Source organism: Ranitomeya variabilis, chromosome 3 (assembly GCF_051348905.1).
Source record: "Ranitomeya variabilis isolate aRanVar5 chromosome 3, aRanVar5.hap1, whole genome shotgun sequence".
NCBI lineage: Eukaryota > Metazoa > Chordata > Amphibia > Anura > Dendrobatidae > Ranitomeya > Ranitomeya variabilis.
Window position 1 is genome coordinate 779,702,653 of NC_135234.1, and position 18,407 is coordinate 779,721,059.

The window sequence follows — 18,407 nt, forward strand, 5'->3', positions numbered from 1 at the left end:
CTGGAAATAAATAATCAAAAAATCACCATTAAAATTCAATTTTATTATTGTTAAACACCAAACAAGGACAAAACACAAAAGCTATATTAAAATCAGGGGAGCAGGTGGACACACACAGCACTAATACCAATCAGTACGTGCCAGAAGTGTTGGTTCCACAATGTGGAGTACCAGGAGCCCAAGGAAGCCATTCCCATACAGGACCAACCAATATTCCACGTAATGGATTTTATAACTGATGATTGTGATCATGCTCCCTACTCTCACAGAGATCCACAATGTAGACATGAGCAACAAAAAGAAAATCATAATAAAATATCAATAATTTATCCCAATAGTAAATTGCCAGTGGCAAAGAGTAATATACAATAAAGTCAATATATTACAAATAAATGCATAAATAGCAGTCATATTCCCCAAATCATCCATAAGGGTACTCCCAATACGTGCATAGTGCATAGTGTATTAGTAATACCAACCAGTGCTCATGTGCTGGTGCCGCCACCCTGCACCCCAGCGCGCGTTTCACACGTTGCTTCGTCGCTCCCTTGATATTTTATTATGATTTTCTTTTTGTTGCTCATGTCTACATTGTGGATCTCTGTGAGAGTAGGGAGCATGATCACAATCATCAGTTATAAAATCCATTACGTGGAATATTAGTTGGTCCTGTATGGGAATGGCTTCCTGGGGCTCCTGGTACTCCACATTGTGGAACCAAAACGTCTGGCACGTACTGATTGGTATTAGTGCTGTGTGTGTCCACCTGCTCCCCTGATTTTAATATAGCTTTTGTGTTTTGTCCTTGTTTGGTGTTTAGCAATAATAAAATAATTTAATTTTAATGGTGATTTTAGGATTATTTATTTCAAGTGTTTTTTTTGAGTCTCGTGTTTATGTATCTACTTGAAGTTTACATTATAAGATTACTTACAAATATTTAGGGCATTTCTTTCTCCTTATTTGTTGGATTAATACGTCAGTGGTATGTCCTAACTTCAAGTCATTGGCTCACACATTACTGATATGTCCTGGATTCACGTCGCTGGTCCACACATTCCGGATATGTCCTCAGTACATTTTACTGGTATGTCCTGGATACCTGTCCCTGGTATGTAATGGGTACATGTATCTGGTATGTCCTGGCACATATTGCTGCCTAACACATTCTTGGTATGTCCTTGGTACACCTGACTGGTATGTAATGGGTACATGTATCTGGTATGTCCTGGGAACATTGCTGGCCTACACATTCTGGGTATGTCCTTGGTGCACCTGATTGGTATGTCCTGGGTGCACATCGTTGGCCCACACATTGAACCTTCACACAATGCAAGATCGAGACCTGACTCTTCCCATATGGAGATGGAAGAACTACCTCAAATTACACAATGAACGTTATATTTAAAAAAGTGACCCTAGAATGTAAGAGATGCTTCAAAGCGTGTACGAACAGAACGTGGTGAAGTCACTTGTAGCAACGTTACCGACCATTTTGCAGAAGCGCTTTGGTAAGTTTTTGTACAGTTTTGATTGATGCCAAATTTCTGGTGTATATTCTAGGGACCCTGTCAGGGGGTAAGCGACTACACCCCTATGCTAAGCTCCACCTACTCATAGAAGAATGCCGGAATGGGCATAAAAACATAAAAAGTAAAAGTCTTGTGCATTTTTTTTCCAAATATCTTGGACTCTCAACCAGGAGCCACTTTTATAGGAGACCAATTTAATACAATGCCAAACTCTTAACAGGGTTGTCCATGGTTATAAAAACATAGCAGTTGTCTTCCAGTCATAGCACCATGCCTGATCATGGGTTCATCTTGCATTGCTGCTCGGCCTCATAGAAGTGGATAGGACTGAGCTGCAATCCCAAACACAACCCTGTTGAGGCGTTGTAGTGGGAAAATAGGAAAACTTTTCTGAGGAAACATCCAAATGGGACATATCTGCTGCAAAATCTCCTCAGCGCTGGTTGGATCTTCTCCTTAGCGCATGGATACTGTGACAGTGATACACTGTAGACAATAGTATATCCGGCACCTGCGAAGGCACCTAACTACGAGCCATCCATCACCAGGATAGGCCGGCAATGCTAGGTCAGAGGAGGTCCGCTTCTCCACCCACATCATCCAGCTGGTAGAAGGGGCAACGACAAGTGAATAGCACTAAGCTACAATACCAAATACAACAACTACTAAAATGATGGCGCTGTGCCAGATATAGAATGAACGAGACGCAGTGCTCCTAATAGCTGATCACTGGAGGTGCCGAGAATCAGAACCTCACAGATCTAGTATCGATGGTCAGGAAAGTAGCACTCCGGCACTTTAATCCATCTGTAACCTGCACCCAATAACTACAGTTCAGCCAGTATTACTGTAGTTAGTTGTTACGTTCTATCTGAATATTCATGGCTTCCTTCTCTTCTGTTGGGGCTTGTTGTGATCTCATAGTGACGCCTATTAATTGCCCGCTTTTCTATTCTGTCTGGGGATCACCAGATCTTCATGTATGAAATCAGCACATGGACTGCACCATAGGACTGCACCATACCTAACACTCACAGACAGACTACTATCACAGTTACTGACGATGATTAGACAGACTCCAGAACTTCCTATATGACGCCATCACATGGACTGTACCAGACAGGCTCTCCGTAATGGAAGATAGCAACTTGTATCACAAGTACTAATAATGATTTGACAGGCTCCTGAACTTCCAGTATGATGTCATCACATGGAATGTACCGCACAGGATCTCAACAGAGAAAATCAGAAACTCCTATTACAGTTACTGATGATTATTGTACAGGCTGCAGCACTTCTTATATGATGTAATCACATGGGCTGTACCACACAGTCTTTCCACAGAGGATGATAGCAACTCCGTTTACAGTTACTGATGCAGATTAGACAGGGCGCAGCACTTCCAGGATGATGGACATTGTCACATGGACTTTGTCACTCAGGAACGTCACATGGGTGAATAGCAACTCCTACAACAGTTCATGAGGATGATTTGACAGGCTGCTAAACTTCCAGTATTATGTGTCCTGGAAACCCCTCTGTAGGAGAGTTTTGGGGGAACAGCAAGGTGTCTCTCGTGTTTGCCAGGTTTGACCAAATGAAGACGTTGACCAGTCAGAGATGAAGTACACACAGGGGGTTGTGTACAAAGCCTGTCTGCTGGGCCCTATGACAAACATGTGTTTTATTACCAATTTATAAAAAGGAAGTGAATAGTGGTAACACCATACAGTGGCATCTAATAGTTTGTGCACCCCTGGTCAAAATTACTGTTATTGTGAACATTTAGGCAAGTTGAAGATTAAATGATCTCTAAAAGGGATAACATTAAAGATGACACATTTCCTTTGTATTTTAGGCAATAAAATATATGTGTTTTCATGTTTTACTTTTTAAAAGTTACAAAAATGAAAATGGACCTATGCAAAATGTTTCCAGTTCTGTGAGATTCCAGGGTCGTCTTGTATCCTCTGCTGTTTTGAGGTCTAGCTACAGATTGTCAATGTACAGATCAGGGGACTGTGAGGGCCATTGTAAAACCTTCACCTTGCACCTTTGAGGTCGTCTATTGTGGAATGTGACGTGTATAGGATCATTCTCCATTTGTAGCAGCCGGCCTCTTCCTCTTCCTCTTTTCACCTTCAGCTTTTTTACAGATGGTATTATGTTTGCATCAAGAATTTGTTGAAATATCATTGAATCCATTCTTCCCTTTACCCGTGAAATGTTGCCCTTGCCATTGGCTGCAACATAACCCCAAAGCATGACTGATCCACCCCCATGCTGTATGGTTGGCGAGATATTCTTTTCCTGACATTCTGTGCCCTATTTTCTCCACACATACCTTTCATCATTGTGATCTAATTTCTATTTTCATCTCATCGGTCCACAGGATTTGTTTCCAAAGTGCATCAGGCTTGTTTCATTTTATGATGAAGTCGAAGGATAGGTTTTCTTCTGATGACTCTTCTATGAAGGCTGTCATGGTTCTCAATGGCAAGGGAACGTCAGAGAACTTAAATAACAGACTAGCTCTTGGGTGATGGAATCTCGAGCTGACCGTGAGCTAAACCTACCACACAACTAACAGTGGCCGGGTGACGTACCTACGTTTTATCCCTAGACGCCCAGCGCCAGCCGGAGAACTAACTAACCCTAATAGAGGAAAAAACAGACCTGGCTTACCTCTAGGGAAATTCCCCCAAAAAGGAGACAGAAGCCCCCCACATATATTGACGGTGAGTTCAGAGGAAAAGACATACGCAGTATGAAGGTAGGTTCAGCAAAGCGAGGTCCGCTTACTAGATAGTAAGAAGATACAATAGGGAACTTCACGGTCAGCTGAAAACCCTATTAAAATACCATCCAGAAATTACTTTAAGACTCATGTGTCAACTCATGACACCGGAGTGGTAATTTCGGCCCACAAGAGCTTCCAGCTACAGAAACATAACATAACTGTGAACTGGAACAAAAATGCAAACAAACTTAGGACTAAGAGTCCAACTTAGCTGATAGTAGTCTAGAAGCAGGAACATGCAACAGAAAGGCTCTGGTTACATTGATGGCCGGCACTAGAATAACTGAGCAGCAAGGCTAAATAGGATACTCCCACATCCTGATGGAAACAGGTGAACAGAGAAAGTGAAGCACACAAGTCCAGTACCACCAGCGACCACCGGGGGAGCCCAAAAACCAAATTCACAACAGTACCCCCCCTCAAGGAGGGGGCACCGAACCCTCACAAGAACCACCAGGGCGATCAGGATGAGCCCTATGAAAGGCACGGACCAAATCAGAGGCATGAACATCAGAGGCTGTCACCCAAGAATTATCCTCCTGACCGTAGCCCTTCCACTTGACCAGATACTGAAGTTTCCGTCTGGAAACACGGGAGTCCAAGATCTTCTCCACAATGTACTCCAATTCACCCTCAACCAACACCGGAGCGGGAGGCTCAACGGAAGGCACAACCGGTACCTCATACCTGCGCAATAATGACCGATGGAAGACATTATGGATAGAAAAAGATGCCGGGAGGTCCAATCGAAAGGACACAGGGTTAAGAATCTCCAAAATCTTATACGGGCCGATGAACCGAGGCTTAAACTTAGGAGAAGAAACCCTCATAGGGACAAAACGAGAAGACAACCACACCAAGTCCCCAACACGAAGACGAGGACCAACACGACGACGGCGGTTAGCAAAATGCCGAGTCTTCTCCTGGGACAACTCCAAATTGTCCACCACCTGTCCCCAAATCTGATGCAACCTATCCACCACAGTATCCACTCCAGGACAATCCGAAGACTCCACCTGACCAGAAGAAAAGCGAGGATGAAACCCCGAATTGCAAAAGAAAGGAGAAACCAAAGTGGCAGAACTAGCCCGATTATTGAGGGCAAACTCCGCCAACGGCAAAAAGGCAACCCAGTCATCCTGATCCGCAGACACAAAACACCTCAAATAAGTCTCCAAGGTCTGATTAGTTCGCTCAGTCTGGCCATTAGTCTGAGGATGGAACGCAGACGAAAAAGACAAATCAATGCCCATCCGAGCACAGAACGCCCGCCAAAATCTAGACACGAACTGGGTCCCCCTGTCAGAAACTATATTCTCCGGAATACCATGCAAGCGAACCACATTTTGAAAAAACAGAGGAACCAACTCGGAAGAGGACGGCAACTTAGGCAAGGGCACCAAATGAACCATCTTTGAAAAACGGTCACACACCACCCAGATGACAGACATTTTCTGAGAAACAGGGAGATCAGAAATAAAATCCATAGAGATGGGAGTCCAAGGCCTCTTTGGAATAGGCAAAGATAACAACAATCCGCTAGCCCGAGAACAACAAGGTTTGGCCCGAGCACAAACATCACAAGACTGCACAAAAACTCGTACATCTCGAGACAGAGAAGGCCACCAGAAGGACCTAGCCACCAAATCCCTGGTACCAAAGATCCCGGGATGACCTGCCAACGCAGAAGAATGAACCTCCGAGATGACTCTACTGGTCCAATCATCAGGAACAAACAGTCTACCAGGCGGGCAACGATCAGGTCTATCCGCCTGAAACTCCTGCAAAGCCCGTCGCAGGTCTGGGGAAACAGCAGATAATATCACCCCATCCTTAAGGATACCTGTAGGTTCAGAATCACCAGGGAAATCAGGCTCAAAACTCCTAGAAAGGGCATCCGCCTTCACATTTTTAGAACCTGGTAAGTATGAGACCACAAAATTAAACCGAGAGAAAAACAACGACCAGCGCGCCTGTCTAGGATTCAGGCGCCTGGCAGACTCAAGATAAATCAAATTCTTGTGATCGGTCAATACCACCACCTGATGTCTAGCCCCCTCAAGCCAATGACGCCACTCCTCAAAAGCCCACTTCATAGCCAAAAGCTTCCGATTACCAATATCATAATTTCGCTCGGCGGGCGAAAATTTTCGAGAAAAGAACGCACAAGGTCTCATCACGGAGCAATCGGAACTTTTCTGCGACAAGACCACCCCAGCTCCGATCTCGGAAGCATCGACCTCAACCTGAAAAGGAAGAGTAACATCAGGCTGACGCAACACAGGGGCGGAAGAAAAGCGGCGCTTAAGCTCCCGAAAGGCCTCCACAGTAGCAGGGGACCAATCAGCAACATCAGCACCCTTTTTGGTCAAATCAGTCAAAGGTTTAGCAACATCAGAAAAACCAGTTATAAATCGACGATAAAAATTAGCAAAGCCCAAAAATTTCTGAAGGCTCTTAAGCGAAGAAGGTTGCGTCCAATCACAAATAGCCCGAACCTTGACAGGATTCATCTCAATGGAAGAGGGGGAAAAAATGTACCCCAAAAAAGAAATCTTTTGAACCCCAAAAATACACTTAGAACCCTTCACACACAAGGAATTAGCCCGCAAAACCTGAAAAACCCTCCTGACCTGTTGGACATGAGAATCCCAGTCATCCGAAAAAATCAAAATATCATCCAGATACACGATCATGAATTTATCCAAATATTCCCGGAAAATGTCATGCATAAAGGACTGAAAGACTGAAGGGGCATTTGAAAGACCAAAAGGCATTACTAAATACTCAAAATGGCCCTCGGGCGTATTAAATGCGGTTTTCCACTCATCCCCCTGCTTAATTCGCACCAAATTATACGCCCCACGGAGATCAATCTTAGAGAACCACTTAGCCCCCTCTATTCGAGCAAACAAATCAGTCAGCAGTGGCAGAGGATACTGATAGCTGACTGTAATTTTATTCAAGAGTCGATAATCAATACACGGCCTCAAAGAGCCATCTTTTTTAGATACAAAGAAAAAACCGGCTCCTAAGGGAGATGAAGAAGGACGAATATGTCCCTTTTCCAGGGACTCCTTAATATATTCTCGCATAGCAGCATGTTCAGGTACAGATAGATTAAATAAACGACCCTTTGGAAATTTACTGCCCGGAATCAGATCTATGGTACAATCGCAATCTCTGTGAGGAGGTAGTGAACCAAGCTTAGGCTCCTCAAAAACATCACGATAATCAGATAAAAATTCCGGAATCTCAGAGGGAATAGATGACGAAATGGAAACCAAAGGTACGTCCCCATGGGCCCCCTGACATCCCCAACTTAACACAGACATTGCTTTCCAGTCAAGAACTGGGTTATGAGATTGTAACCATGGCAATCCGAGCACCAAAACATCATGTAGATTGTACAACACAAGGAAGCGAATCGTCTCCTGATGGTCTGGAGTCATACGCATAGTCACTTGTGTCCAGTATTGTGGTTTATTACTAGCCAATGGTGTAGAGTCAATACCCTTCAGAGGTATAGGAACTTCCAGAGGCTCTAGATCAAACCCACAGCGCCTGGCAAAGGACCAATCCATGAGACTCAAAGCGGCGCCAGAGTCGACATAGGCATCCGCGGTAATTGACGATAATGAACAAATCAAGGTCACAGACAAAATAAACTTAGACTGTAAAGTGCCAATTGAAATAGACTTATCAACCTTTTTTGTACGTTTAGAGCATGCTGATATAACATGAGTTGAATCACCACAATAGAAGCACAACCCATTTTTTCGCCTAAAATTCTGCCGTTCGCTTCTGGACAGAATTCTATCACATTGCATTTTTTCTGGAGCCTTCTCAGAAGACACCGCCAAATGGTGCACAGGTTTGCGCTCCCGCAAACGCCGATCAATCTGAATAGCCATTGTCATGGACTCATTCAGACCTGTAGGTGCAGGGAACCCCACCATAACATCTTTAATGGCATCAGAGAGACCCTCTCTGAAATTCGCCGCCAGGGCGCACTCATTCCACTGAGTAAGCACAGACCATTTACGAAATTTTTGGCAGTATATTTCAGCTTCATCTTGCTCTTGAGATAGGGCCATCAAGGTTTTTTCAGCCTGAATCTCTAAATTAGGTTCCTCATAAAGCAACCCCAAAGCCAGAAAAAACGCATCCACATTGAGCAACGCAGGATCCCCGGGTACCAACGCAAATGCCCAATCCTGAGGGTCACCCCGCAGCAAGGAAATTACTATCCTAACCTGCTGTGCGGGATCTCCAGCGGAGCGAGATCTCAGGGAAAGAAATAATTTACAATTATATTTGAAATTCAGGAAACGAGATCTATCCCCGGAGAAAAATTCTGGTATAGGAATTCTAGGTTCAGATATAGGAGCATGAATAACAAAATCCTGTAAATTTTGAACCTTCGTAGCAAGATTATTCAAACCTGTAGCCAAACTCTGAGGATCCATTTTAATCAGGTGAGATCAGAGCCATTCAAGGATTAGAAGGAGAGAGAGAGGCAAAGGCTGCAATTAGAGCAGAAATGCAACTGAGTAAACTATAGAGCAAGCTCAGAAGAGAAAAAAAAAAATCTGCAGACTTCTTTTTCTCTCCTTTCTTCTGCCAACGGTTTTAACCCTTGGCCGGCCATACTGTCATGGTTCCCAATGGCAAGGGAACGTCAGAGAACTTAAATAACAGACTAGCTCTTGGGTGATGGAATCTCGAGCTGACCGTGAGCTAAACCTACCACACAACTAACAGTGGCCGGGTGACGTACCTACGTTTTATCCCTAGACGCCCAGCGCCAGCCGGAGAACTAACTAACCCTAATAGAGGAAAAAACAGACCTGGCTTACCTCTAGGGAAATTCCCCCAAAAAGGAGACAGAAGCCCCCCACATATATTGACGGTGAGTTCAGAGGAAAAGACATACGCAGTATGAAGGTAGGTTCAGCAAAGCGAGGTCCGCTTACTAGATAGTAAGAAGATACAATAGGGAACTTCACGGTCAGCTGAAAACCCTATTAAAATACCATCCAGAAATTACTTTAAGACTCATGTGTCAACTCATGACACCGGAGTGGTAATTTCGGCCCACAAGAGCTTCCAGCTACAGAAACATAACATAACTGTGAACTGGAACAAAAATGCAAACAAACTTAGGACTGAGTCCAACTTAGCTGATAGTAGTCTAGAAGCAGGAACATGCAACAGAAAGGCTCTGGTTACATTGATGGCCGGCACTAGAATAACTGAGCAGCAAGGCTAAATAGGATACTCCCATATCCTGATGGAAACAGGTGAACAGAGAAAGTGAAGCACACAAGTCCAGTACCACCAGTGACCACCGGGGGAGCCCAAAAACCAAATTCACAACAGAAGGCCTTATTTGTGCAGGTGCCTCTGAACAGTAGAACAATGTACCACAACTCCAGAATCTGCTAAATCTTTCTAATGGTCTTTTGCAGTCAAGCGAGGGTTCTGATTTGCCTCTTTAGCAATCCTTTAAGCCCTCACTTAAATTTTGCTTGGTCTTCCAGACCTCAGCTTGACCTCCACTATTCCTGGTAATGGCCATTTCTTAATTACATTTTGAACTGAGGAAAGGGCAACTTGGAAATGTTTTGCTCTCTCCTTATAGCCTTCTCCTGCTTTGTGGTCCTCTACAATTTTCATTTTCAGAGTGTTAGGCAGCTGCTTAGAAGACTACATGGCTGCTGTTTTTTGGCACAAGGTCAGAGGAGGCTGTTTTTTATAAAGCTGGGTAATTTGCATCACCTGGCCTTTCCTAACGATGATCGTATACAAAACATAACCCTAACAGGCTAATTAGGGTCTGAAACCTTGGTCAAAGTTATATGAGCTCACAAACCTCCAAGGATAGCCAAACTTTTGCATTGGCCCATTTTCCTTTTTGTAATTTTTAAAATGTAAAAAATTGCAATATATATTTTGGTGCCTGAAATACAAAGTAAATGTGTCATCTGACTTTAGGCCTTTTAGATCATTTCATCTTCAACTTGATTAACTGCTCACAATAACAGCAAATTTGACCAGGGTTGTCCAAACGTTTACATACCACCCCAGTAATCCGGATACCACAATGGTATTGCCTGCCTCCCGAGGAGGGTGATGTCATGCCTGGAAGCGAAAAGGAATTCCTTTAGCAGGTAACAATAGCATACGAACACTTTCCTGACTCCAGGCCAGAAGGGGGAGCTCTAGATCCGGTTTCAGGGTAGCTTCCCTATAAGTTCTGGTCTGGAGGAGGAGTTAGAGGTCAGTCTGTGTGAGACAGTGAAGGGCAAGGAAGCATGTGAGGAGAGGGAAATTGGGAGTGGAGCTGCGATTGTGCTCACTCCCAGGATTGAGAGCAAGAAACCGGACACCGGAGTCCAAGGTTGTGTGGGAACTGTATGCCCCACAGCAGAAACCGGGGGCAGGAGATTGCAGGTCTCCTGGCCACAACAGACACCCGAAGGCACAGCAGCATAGAGAGCCCGGAGTCACCATGAGAGGGATATGTGTAAAAAGACTGGAGCCGCCTGCCATGTGTGTAGAGTTCCACCTAAGGGACAGATTGAGAGAGGGACTTGAGGAAAGCTAAAGCATCAAGAACCTAGATTTCAGCACAGAAAGGAAGGCTTCCAACCCCACCTGGCTAGGGGGATTCCGAACAGCTTCCAGGCTGCCTGGATTTCAAAGATCACCTGTAACCTGTGCCCTGGACTGCAATTTCACCAGTAAAAGGTAATGAGACTGCAAATTCTGTGTCCTCCAATTCTTTCCTACACCTCAACATCTACAACCCGTCATAGACTGTCCTGGTAGCCCTGGTGTCTCCGCTCCACCTGTGGGCAGCCAAACCAACTAACCTGCAGTACCATCGGCCCCAGCGGATCCCTTTAAGCAGTGTCGGCCATCCCTGGCCGAGTACCACAGGTGGCGTCACGAACTTTAGACTTTATTTTCTAATACTCTTTATTTCCCCTTTAATTGGATGCCCAGGGCCACGGACCGGGTCACCGCTGCCGTGACACATCCCTTTAAGAACCGGCCCAGTTCCGAGTACCCCATGGTCCTAGCAGGTGCTCCAGTATAATGTCAACATAATAATAGCAAGCATATAAGGGTATTAGGTCAACACTCCGATAACTTACACCTACAGTGGCTTGTGAAAGTATTAACCCCCCCTTGGCTTTTTAACTTTTTTGTTACAATACAACCTGGGTGTAAATATTTTTTAATTCGATTTGTGTGTGATGCACAAATATTCTAAGTTGGTGAAGTGAATTGAGAAAAATATATGTTAAATGTATGTATCAAATAACTAAAAATTGGCATTTGCACATGTATTAACATGTAATTCTTTGAAGCCCCTAAAAAATTGTGGTGGAAGCAATTATCTTCACAAGTCACATGCTTAGTGAACATAGAGGCCACAGAGGCTGCAACACCATTAAACATGAAGCACCACTAACTAAACACCACCATGAACACCAAGGAGATCTCCAAACGACACCATGAAGACCAAGGAGATCTCCAAAAAAGTCAGGGACAAAGTTTGTGGCCCACTCTTCCATAAGATTTACCACGACCCCCAGGAAGAAGCTACGTTGCGAAACGCGCGTCGGGGTTTCCCTGTCCACTGCAATCCACTTCCCAGCAGGTATTTATGTAGTCCAACTTTGCTGCTATGTTACATCTCCATAGGTTTTTTTACTGGCTTACTTGACTTCTAGATCTGCACATGCATAAGACACTTTATTCCATCTAGGAGCCTGACTATTTAAGTCCTTATTTAATTCCAGGTTTGCACATGCAGTGACACTTTATACTCACCTATTGCAGCAATAAGTGCACGGACACTTTACCTTTCATAATAAGCCCCTTTTTTGTTATTTAATTATCTCTATACTATTATGTGAGCTTTAGCGACACCTGCTGGTGTGCATAGTGTATTTATCCTTTATATTATCTTTTTTGGATGTATAACTACTTTTTATGTGTTGGATTGCTTTGGTTTACTTTGCCTTGCCCTCCTGTCTCTGAGTATCATACATACCGTATTTTCCGGCGTATAAGACGACTTTTTAACCCCCGAAAATCTTCTTAAAAGTCGGGGGTCGTCTTATACGCCGGGAATCGACTTGTACGCCGGTGTATATGGTGGGTGGGGAGGGGGAGTGATCCTGATGACGAGGGGGCGTCTCACAGGAAAGTGAGTAATCCCCATTACCTTATCCTAGCGGTGCAGCGTGGGGGTGTCAGTGCTGGGAGCGGCGGCAGCTGCTGTGTTCTGGTGCGGCGGCTCCTCTTCTGTGTGGGGCCTCTGTGCTGTGAGGTGGCGGCGGCAGCGGCGTATCTTTATCCAGTTGGGGCTCCTCCGGCATCTCCTTAGCCCTGGAGGCCCCGCCGCAACTCCATCGGTGCAATGTGGTGGCCTCCGGGAAAATGGCCGCTGCTCAGATTCAGATCTCGTGTCCCGAGATTTCGGGACGAGATCTGAATCTGAGCAGCGGCCATTTTCCCGGAGGCCACCGCATCGCACCTATTGAGCTGCCTCCGGGAAAATGGCCGCTGCATTGCACCGATGGAGTTGCGGCGGGGCCTCCAGGGCTAAGGAGATGCCGGAGGAGCCCCAACTGGATAAAGATATGCCGCCGCCACCGCCACCGCACAGCACAGAGGCCCCACACAGAAGAGGAGCCGCCGCACCAGAGCACAGCAGCCGCCGCACCAGAGCACAGCAGCCGCCGCCGCCACTCCCAGCACTGAGACCCCCACGCCGCACCGCTACGATAAGGTAATGGGGGATACTCACTTTCCTGTGAGACGCCCCCTCGTCATCAGGATCACTCCCCCCCCCCCAAAAGGCACATATTCACCGGCCCTATAAGACGACATAGGGTGTATAAGAAGACCCCCGACTTTTAAGAAGATTTTATATTTTAACTGGTAAAGTTGGGGGGTCGTCTTATACGCCCAGTCGTCTTATACGCCGGAAAATACGGTATTTATTATTATTTTTGTTCTTTTTATGTTTTAAAATATATTAATAAAGTATTTCATATTTTACGCATTTTGAGTGGTACTTCCCTTCTTTTGGATACACTCTTCCATAAGGGCCATATGGCCCTTATGGAAGAGTGGGCAGAAAAAGCCTTTGCTTACACATAAAAATGTAAGGCTCTCATTTTGAGTTTGACAAGTCATATGGGAGACTCCCCATATGTATGGAGGAAGTTTCTGTGGTCAGATGAGACCAAAATTGATCTTTTTGGCCACCAAGGAAAACATCATGTCTGGCGCCAAACCAACACAGCTCATCACTAGTGTTGAGCATTCCGATGCTGCAAGTATCGGGTATCGGCCGATACTTGCTGTATCGGAATTCCGATACCGGGATTCCGATACTCTTGTGGTATCGGGTATCGGGTATCGCAACAACATTAATGTTAAAATGTGTAAAAGAGAGAATTAAAATAAAAAATATCGCTATACTCACCTGTCCGACGCAGCCGGGACTTCAGCGAGGGAACCGGCAGCGTTGTTTGTTTAAAATTCGCGCTATTACTTGGTTACGTGAATTCCCGGCTTGTGATTGGTCAGGTCGGCCACGTTGCCGGGACGCGGACCAATCACAGCAAGCCGTGACGAAATTACGTCACGGCTTGCTGTGATTGGTCCGCGTCCCGGCAATATGGCCGCCCTGACCAATCACAAGCCGTGACGTCACGGGAGGCTGGACACGCGCCCATTTTAAAATGAGCGCGTCCAGCCTCCCGGCTTGTGATTGGTTGACCGCGGCGCAACCAATCACAAGCCGTGACGTCACGGGAGGCTGGACACGCGCCCATTTTAAAATGAGCGCGTCCAGCCTCCCGGCTTGTGATTGGTTGACCGCGGCGCAACCAATCACAAGCCGTGACGTCACGGGAGGCTGGACACGCGCCCATTTTAAAATGAGCGCGTCCAGCCTCCCGGCTTGTGATTGGTTGACCGCGGCGCAACCAATCACAAGCCGTGACGTCACGGGAGGCTGGACACGCGCCCATTTTAAAATGAGCGCGTGTCCAGCCTCCCGTGACGTCACGGCTTGTGATTGGTCAGGGCGGCCATATTGCCGGGACGCGGACCAATCACAGCAAGCCGTGACGTAATTTCGTCACGGCTTGCTGTGATTGGTCCGCGTCCCGGCAACATGGCCGACCTGACCAATCACAAGCCGGGAATTCACGTAACCAAGTAATAGCGCGAATTTTAAACAAACAACGCTGCCGGTTCCCTCGCTGAAGTCCCGGCTGCGTCGGAGAGGTGAGTATAGCGATATTTTTTATTTTAATTCTCTCTTTTACACATTTATATGGTTCCCAGGGCCTGAAGGAGAGTTTCCTCTCCTTCAGACCCTGGGAACCATCAGGAATACCGTCCGATACATGAGTCCCATTGACTTGTATTGGTATCGGGTATCGGTATCGGATTGGATCCGATACTTTGCCGGTATCGGCCGATACTTTCCGATACCGATACTTTCAAGTATCGGACGGTATCGCTCAACACTACTCATCACTCCAAGAACACCATCCCCACAGTGAAACATGGTGGTGGCAGCATCATGCTGTGAGGATGTTTTTTGGGAAAAGGGACAGGGAAAATGGTCCAAGTGGAGAGAAAGATATGTGGTGCAAAATTCAGGGATATCCTTGAGAAAATCTGTTTCAGTCTGTCTGTGATTTGAGACTGTGAATAAGGATGTTTCAGGGCGCTTCCTTCAGAGGATCCGTAACCCAATTTTGAATAAGAGGGTTATATAGCCAAAGAACCAAGTATCTCTGATGTTGAAACAGATTATATTTTATTGGCTAAGTAAATGCAACATTTTATAAAAGACACTAAAAACTTATTAAAAAAATAAGTTTTAATACGTTTTTACTGTCTTTTATAAAATTTTGCATTTTACTTAGCCAATAAAATATGATCTGATTCAACATCAGGGATACTTGGTTCTTTGGCTATATAACCCTCTTATTCCAAATTGGGTTAAGGATCATCTGAAGGAAGCGCCCTGAAACATCCTTATTCACAATATCCATGTGGAGGACATTTTTTTCTGGGAGCGGAAAATCATCTCCATGCTATTACAGACAGGCAGCATACCAGTGGAAGGATCACCCTTGTTTGCAAACTGGTTTGTTTTACCAGTGTTGTGCCTCCTTGCACAACCCTACCAGGTGCGCAAGATTCAAGTTGCACTTTCTCATCACGTAAGATTGACTCATCTACTACGCTTAGATAGCGCTCTCTCTCTCTTTCCCAGGACCTCATTCACACATGTTATTTGAGACTGGGATGGAGGTTCACCTTCCAACATGACAATTTATTTTTATTTATTTTACTCATTTATATAACGTCATTAATTCCACAGCGCGTTACAAACATTATTGGCACTGTCCCCATTGGGGCTCACAATCTAAGTTCCCTATCAATATGTCTTTGGAGTGTAGGAGGAAACCGGAGCAACCGGAGGAAACCCACGCAAACACGGGGAGAGCATACAAACTCCTTGCAGACCCAAATCATACTGCTAAAGCAACTGTCACAGGGATACCGTGACAGAGACAGACCAAAATATCACAGCGTCTGCTTTCATGAACTCCTGCACTAGTTAAAAGCACTTCGCCATCTATTAAACAGTGCAGGATTTCTCCTTGCTGACATCTGTAATCTGTTAATCTGTACAGTTGAAGCTCTTGTAGCTTTCCTACCTGGATCATCTCTGCTATTCAGTGTTGGCCACTCCCCTATGCTATATATGCTTGCCTCTGGCACTTTGGAATCGCAAGTGTTAGTTCTTACTGCCTGGTTCTGGAGTTGGAGGAATAGGTCATGGTTGGAGTTGACGTTTGGAGAATTATTCAGAAGATTGTTGCTTGGAGTTTTCTTTGTGTGCACATCCTAATCCTCCCCTATTTAGTTTCACCTTTCTTTAACTCCTTTGTGTTCCACTCTTTTGTTTTGTGAATGTATTTTGTATGATTGCTATTTTCATTTATCCTTGTCCATCTTCCCTTGTTTGTCTGGTCCTATACTCTTCAGCTTCCAACCTCCCTGGGTTGGAGAGACATACAAGGGTTGATATAGGAGCATAGCAAGGCATGTCATTGCTTTCTTGAGTAATCCGGTGGACAGGGATAGACTAGGGCACCCCTAATTTTAGGGACCTGGTTAGCGCTTACAGTCAAAAAGCACTGCGTGACAGTAACATTCAAGTAGTTTAAAGGGGTTGTCCATTATCAGGACAATCACTTCGTAAACTAAATTTTTGGCCCAGATAAAATGATAAAACCTATACTCACCTCTCGTGCCGGCTCTATTCCAGTGGTGTCGGCACTCGCGGTCTCAAGGCTGTGATGCGGTGAAATTACATGTGATGCCCCGTGCCCAATCAGCACTAGCATCACTGTCTCTGCCTTCAGGCAAAGTGAATATGAAGAGGAAGTCTGAGATCAGGGAAGCCAGAGTTGATTTGGCACCAGCATCACGTGTCACAACATCGCATCACAGCCCCGGGGAGAGTGAGTGCCGACACAGCGGCAACAGCGTCAGCACGGGAGGTAAGTATAGGCTTTATTATTTTATCAGGGCTGAACATTTAGTTTAATGGGAATCTGTCACCTCAAATTGGCGGGACATGTAAATGCCTTTTTTCTGGTCCGATGGGCGGCGTTTCGTCTTTATTTCTCCACCCCATTCGTCCCTGTTGTCCGCAATATGTTCGAGAATTAGAGTACTTGTCCTCCATAGTTCACGCGTGCGCAATGCAATCTTCGCTCGCGCACACGCAGTATGCTTGGCCCAACTGCAGGCAAAGCCAAAAAGCATTACTGCGCATGCGCCCGAGCACTATGTCCCGGAAGTATTTCGCTGTATTCTGGTGTTGCGCAGTAATGCTTTTCGGCTGAAGAAGGGGACTAGTCAAAGCCCAGACCATATTTCAGTTGAGAATCTGTGGTCGGACTTGAAGTTTGCTGTTCACCAGAGGAAACATCTAAAGTGAAGAAGCTGGAGCAGTTTTTCCTTGAGGAATGGACAAAAATTACTGCGGCAAGATGTGGAAAGCTCATAGAGACTTATCCAAAGCGTCTTGTAATTGCCACAAAAGGAGGCTCTACACAGTACTGACTTTATGGGGGTGAATAGTTATGCACACTGAAGTTTTCATTTATTTCACAATAAATAAGAAAACCAAATGTTCACAGTTGTCGGCCTGTTCTTTACAAGATCTGATGAGATCTGATGCAAACCCTCAAAAAAAACGTGACATTCCAGGTTGTAATGAAGCAAAGCAAGAAAAATGCCAAGGGAATGAATACTTCCGAAAGCCACTGTATATGTATGGAACCAATGTTTAAAACAGTTTTCCAAATTTGCAAAACCTACACTCTGTCCACTTATCTTTACAGACAAAACCTAATGCTAGGCAAAAATGAAAACAAAGTGATTCAGCTGAACATAAATTGGTTTAAATGGTAATAAAAGCAAGCAATAAAATATCTACTATATAACTGTCTAAGGGTCACTTCCGTCTTTCTGTCTGTCTGTCTGGCACGGAAATCCCAAGTCGCTGATTGGTCGCGGCAAAACAGCCACGACCAATCAGCGACGGGCAAAGTCCGACGGCAAAAGGGCCGCTCCTTCCTCCCCGCAGTCAGTGCCCACTCCATACTCCCCTCCAGTCAGCGCTCACACAGGGTTAATGGCAGCATTAACAACCGCATTACGCCGCGGTGTAACGCACTCCGTTACCGCTGCTATTAACCCTGTGTGACCAACTTTTTACTATTGATGCTGCCTATGCCTCATCAATAGTAAAGATCTAATGTTAAAAATAATTTAAAAATAATTAAAAAATCATTATATACTCACCTTCTGTCGCCCCCCCGATCCAGCCCAGGCCTTTCGCGCTCCTCACGACGCTCCGGTCCATGCATTGCGGTCTCGCGAGATGACGTAGCGGTCTCGCGAGACCGCTATGTCATCATCTCGGGAGACCGCAATGCACTCTTCAG

General features: G+C 45.3%; 1 protein-coding gene across 1 annotated transcript in view; it reads right to left on the bottom strand.

The window, feature by feature from the left end:
* LOC143817492 (olfactory receptor 52A1-like) overlaps nt 1-18,407 on the bottom strand; it is a 165,878-nt gene that overhangs the window by 99,193 nt on the left and 48,278 nt on the right. The gene's annotated exons all lie outside the window — the stretch shown is intronic.